The sequence below is a fragment of the Chiloscyllium plagiosum genome, chromosome 36 (genome assembly GCF_004010195.1).
Source record: "Chiloscyllium plagiosum isolate BGI_BamShark_2017 chromosome 36, ASM401019v2, whole genome shotgun sequence".
Taxonomy (NCBI): Eukaryota; Metazoa; Chordata; class Chondrichthyes; order Orectolobiformes; family Hemiscylliidae; genus Chiloscyllium; species Chiloscyllium plagiosum.
Genome location: NC_057745.1, coordinates 17,324,745 through 17,330,744, shown reverse-complemented (window position 1 = coordinate 17,330,744; position 6,000 = coordinate 17,324,745).

Sequence of the window (6,000 nt, the reverse complement as noted above, 5' to 3'; positions counted from 1 at the left end):
GTCTCCCTGGCTGCAGAGAAAGCGTTTGACCAGGTGGAGTGGCCATACCTCTTTTATGTACTAGAGCGATTTGGTCTTGGAGGGGCTTTCGTCAGGTGGATGGCAGTGTTATATAGTGACCCGAGAGCAGCAGTTCTCACTAATGGTATAAGGTCTGACAATTATGGTATCGGTAGAGGCAGCCGACAAGGGTACCGTCTCTCACTGCTATTGTTTACATTGGTGATTGAGCCATTGGCAGGGGCCATCCAGAGGGAGCCCAATATTATTACTCCAGAGGTAGGATCAGGAAGGCATAAGATCACCCTTTATGCGGATGACATTCTTCTCTTTCTAACTGATCCTATGATATCTGTGCCCTGTTTAATACAAGTGATTAAACTATTTGGTTCTTTCTCAGGGTATAAAATCAATTTCATGAAGTCGGAGGCTATACCTGTGGGGGGCTTTGTTAGAAAATCTGATCTTGGGGATGGTCTCCCTTTCAGGTGGTCATAGTGAGGTTACTTGTATTTAGGCATTTTTATCACCCCGGCCTTCGATCAATTATATACAGCTAACTTTGTGCAGTTGCTAGAGAACATAAGACAGGATCTTCAGCGCTGGGACGATCTTCCAATATCCTGGTTGGGTAGAATAGCTCTGGTCAAAATGAATGTTCTTCCTCGTTTGTTATATCCCATGCGAATGCTCCCTTGGATGCTGTCTAGGCAAGCACTACAGAGGCTTTACAATTGGCTTGGATCTTTCATCTGGCATCATAGGCAACCTCTTATTAAGCTTGCCAAATTTCAGCTTCTGCAGGGGATGGGAGGTGTGAACTTCCCAGATTTTAAGAATATCAATTGAGTTCCCTACTATTCTATGTGGCTGTTTGGGCTTGCCAGGACCCGCAGTCAATCTGCTGGACACCGAGGCCTTCCAGGCAAAATGCCCTCTCATCAATTTGTTGTTAATGGACAAGATGAGGACTGTTATGGACCATTGCAGAAATCCAATTGTCCTTAACACAGGTAAAGTATGGAGAATGATGCAACAAAGTGAGGACAATTTACAAAAAAACTTCCCCTTTCACTCCTATAGTAGGAATGTTAGGATTCCAGCCGGGGTCAATGGACTCTGGCTTTAGGCTCTGGGAGTGTAGAGGAATCTCCTGTTTGGGAGATTTATTTGACAGGGAGGTCATGATGTCTTTCGAGCAGCTAAGCCAGAAATATGAACTATCTAGGAGGGACCTCTTTCGTTACTTTCAGATTAGGGACTTCACAGAAAAAGACTACATTAATGGTTAGTCCCTATAAGTTGGATATGGAGAGGAGAGTGGTTCAGTCCATGGGTGCTCTCTCGGTCAGCACCCTCTATCATTTGTTAGGAGGTAGTGTCTTGAAGGACATTGAGCAGCTGTGCGAAATCTGGACTCAAGAATTGGGGGGATGAGATCTCTTCAAAGGCGGGGCAGGGTATTTGGGTGAACGGAAGGAAGATTTCAATTTGTAATAGGATGCAGGCTATGCAATTGAAGGTACTCCACAGGGCTCATTTGGCACCGGAGCGGCTTGTGAAATTTAAGACAGGAGCATCCCCAATGTGCCCCAAATGTAAAGCAGATGTTGGCACTCTTACTCATTGCTTGTGGTCATGCCACAAGCTTCGCAGGTATTAGGCACCATAGTGAGTGTTTTGGAAGGAGTCTTGGGAACGGAGGTCAAGGTGGATCTCGTGCCCCTCCTCTTGGGTTTGCCAAATCGCCCTTCTTTGGACACGCATGGGAAGAAACTATTTAATATTCTTTCATTCCGTGCGAGGAAGAACATTCTAATAAACTGGGTGTTGAAGAATCCCCCAGGACTTTGGGGGTGGCATAGATTAGTTATGGAGCCCATCCCCCCCTGGACTTCCTTATGAATATGATGTACTAGAAGCTGGAACTGTTTTATAGAACGCGGCAGCCCATTCTGAATTATATAGATGCAGACTTGTCGGTTATATTGGTCAGGGCCTTTTTGCAGTCATGAGGGCTATGTCTGGCAGGCCAGGTGCCCCTGGGAGGAAGAATTCCAAATATGAGCATGCCTACTGATGCTCCCGATGATGGGGAGCGTTGGTAGGATTGCCCTGAGTGCGGTAACTTAACTGAATGTAATTTGTTACCCTGGTTCAACTTGGTTTAGTTTAGTTTTTTTGTTATTTATTGAATTGTAGTCTTCGTAGGTTGTTTTTTCCATTCTCCTCAGTGGTTTGTAGAGTAGTAGTTTATTTCCTGTTATTGTTGTTATAAGATTGTTATATTGTTTTGTAGTGATTTTGTAAAAAATTACAAATCTTTTTCTCAATAAAAATATTTACAAAAAAAAAGCACTGAATTAAGCAATGCACAGAGCAACTCAAAACTCTGTGATGCAACATCTCAAAAGGCCAGGAGAGTGACCAAGTTATTAAAAAATTTTCAAAACGACAGAATCTTAATCTTGCTCGACAACTGTGATAGTATCAAGGATCAGATAAAATGTGGTTTTTTCTTACTACTTGATTTTAGAAAAGTTATTCAAACTTGGTTAAGAGACAGCAGGACAGATTCAACACATAAAAAGGCCTAATTCTGCTCTTCGAGCCTCACAACACAACTTGTGCAAATAAAACAAGACTTTGGGAGTACAATTTATGGTTACGAAGTAATCAGACACCAGAGACAAATCATTCAAATGTGAAAGCTGTACCCACCCATGGAAGATAGATATTTCTTTTAACAGACAACACATCATTATTCAGAAGGATTTCTCATGAGTTGCATAACTTGCAATTAGCTGCTGCTGAAACCCTGAACATGCAACTGGTGAAAGCAACACACATATGCTAATGTATCATATTTTGAGTGCACCATCTGATCTTATAATCTTCTCATTATAAATCCTGTTATAGAATCATGGAAATGCAGGAGACCATTAAGCCCATCATGTCCATTCCAGCTCTGCAACTCTACCTACTCCTGACCATGTGCCTTCTCACCAGAGTCCTGCAAATATTATATTTTTGTCCACATCAGATAATTCACAAATTCACTTTCAAAGATCTTGATTGAATCTGCCTTCACAATATTCTCAGGCAGAATCTTCTGACCTTAACCATGTGCTGCATGAAGACATTTTATAGGTTACTGATGATTCGTTTGCTAGTTACCTAAACCAGTGTCCTCCGGTTCCTTCTTCCAGTGGGAATAGTTCTTCCCTATCTACTTTGTCTATACCCCTCATGATTTTGAAGGTCTTATGATTTCTTAAAGAGATAATTGAGATATTACAAAGTCGAATAGAATTGACTACAGATTTTATTTCAATTAACTAGAAATAGAAATGCTACAACTTGATAATTCACTGCTTTTGTAGTGTGTATTTAGAAACTAAAAATCTGGGGATTAGTTATTAAAATGAAGCAAATAAAGAATTGCTGAACCAGTAACAATGAGCTGCTGATTTATGATATTTTAGTTATATCACAGGATTTTTGCATTAAGTATTTTGTTAATTAATTTTTGTTAGTTAGTTATGTTATTGGTTACTTCAATGCAATTTTGAAAAATATTGCAATGACAAATTGACACCATATGGGTGATAGCTGCTAGATTCTTTGATGGTAGACAAGCAAGAGGCTGGAAGAACACAGCAAGCCAGGCAGCATCAGGAGATGGAGAAGCTGACGTTTTGTGTGTAACGCTTCTTCAGGACTGGAGCTGGGTGTAAGGGGGTGTGGGATGCAGGATGGTGAGGTGGGAATAGGTGGAGACAGGTAGAGGGTACAACCCGATTGTTCGATGGAACGGACAAATCCAGTAGGTGGCTGAGAAGAATGGGAGGTTATTTGAAATTGGAGAACTCAATGTTGAGTCGTCTGGGCTGCCCAAGCAGAAGATGAGGTGTTGTACCACCAATTTGCGGTTTGATTCATTGCAACAATGGAGGAGGCCAAGGATGGTCATGTCAGAAAGGGAGTAGGAAAGGGAATTAAAATGGGTGGTGACTGGGAGGTCAGGTTGGCCCCTGCAGGCCTGGGTAAGATGCTCGGCGCAACGTTCCCTCAATTTGGTCTCCCCAGATTTTTTGATTGCAGTTTGTGTTATTATATTTGCATCTATTTAAATTGCTGAATTTGCCACTGTTGGAATATTGCGTGCAATTTTGGTCTCCTTCCTATCGGAAAGATGTTGTGCAACTTGAAAGGGTTCAGAAAAGACTTACAAGGATGTTGCCAGGGTTGGAGGATTTGAGCTATAGTGAGAGGTTGAATAGGCTGGGGCTGATTTCCCTGGAGTGTTGGAGGCAGAGGAGTGACCTTATAGAGGTTTATAAAACCATGAGGGGCATGGATAGGATAAATAGAGAAAGCTTTATCCCTGGGGTGGGGGAGTCCAAAACTAGAGGGCATAGGTTTAGGGTGAGAGGAGAAAGATATAAAAGAGGCAACGTTTTCATTCAGAGAGTGGTACTTGTATGAAATGAGCTGCCAGAGGAAGTGGCGGATGCTAGTACAATTGCAACATTTAAAAGGCATCTGGATGGATATATGAATAGGAAGGGTTTGGAGGGATATGGACCAGGTGCTGGCAGGTGGGACTAAATTGGGTTGGATATCTGGTCGGCATGGACAAGTTGGACCCAAGGGTCTGTTTCCATGCTGTACATCTCTATGACTCTAAATATAAACAACAGCATTTTTCATGTTTACCAGATGTAAAGAAACAGAAGTATCCAGACCATTAGTACTGCATGGCCCAGTAAACTTCCTGAAGAATAATCAATCAGTTTAGCTATACACAACAGGAAGGGCTGATGAAGAGCTTATGTCGGAAACGTCCACTCTCCTGTTCCCCCGATGCTGCATGACCTGCTGTGCTTTTCCAGCGTAACCCTTTTCGACTCAACTTCTACAGCATCTGCAGTCCTCACTTTCTCCTATACAAAACAGGTGCCAGATATGGTAGGACTGAAATAAGAACCCACCCTTTATACCCTTGTACTACTTCAGTCCAAATACCTGAGGGCTCAGGAATATTAATAGGCCAACTATTATCAGCTACAGCATTCAGGTGACTGTTTCAAAGCTCTGTAGGGGATTCCAACTCTAGATGGAAAAATGAAGACTAATTTGGTTGCAGAATCTAGTTTAAAGTAAAATCTTGTCAACTTCACACAAAGAATTAGTTTGGAATTAACTGTGATGGGTCTGTTGTCAGAAAATCTGAGAGACATCATTAAGGCTCACTATTGATAGGCTATTTGGGGAGCAACATAAAGCATACTTTTTCAGGAACCATACTCTTGCGTGGATTTGGGAGAGAAAAGTAACCCCTTGTTGGGAAAGGTCATTTATTTTGAAGCACGTCATTAATCAAATTAAAAACCACAGTATAAACCTTATGCAGCAGGGATATTGCTGCAACTTGAAACCTTTTAATCACAATGTTATCAAGAAAAGCTTCTGCAAAGTTTTTAGGCTTCTTAAAGATCATAGAGCAAGGAGACAAACAAAACGATAATCGGAGTGAACATTTCAACTTAAATGAAAAATAAAACTGGCTCTTTAAATACTTGATTTTTGTTCTCAAACTGGTTTGTCATTTCACAGGTTCTAATTATGTTCGATTATGTTAAGATTCTGGATCTAAAAATTCAGATTTGTATGAGTAATGCTAACAATGAATGGCAGATCATACTAGAATTTTGATTTACTGAAAGGCACAATACAATACAGATGTTACACATAAAAGGAGGGCCTTATATAAAAATATACTAGATACAAGTATAGAACTATATTATTATTCACCCATGATTCTTCAGAATGACTCTACAATTCTCCAGCATAACTACAAATTTATTTACCTTCTACAACTATAAAAATAATTTGTACAGCAGAGTAAACGTTGTGGAAGCGAAGCAATCTTAGAGTTAACCTTTAAACCCCTCTTTCAATGCTGAGAGCATCAAATGAACTATGAATGAATTACAC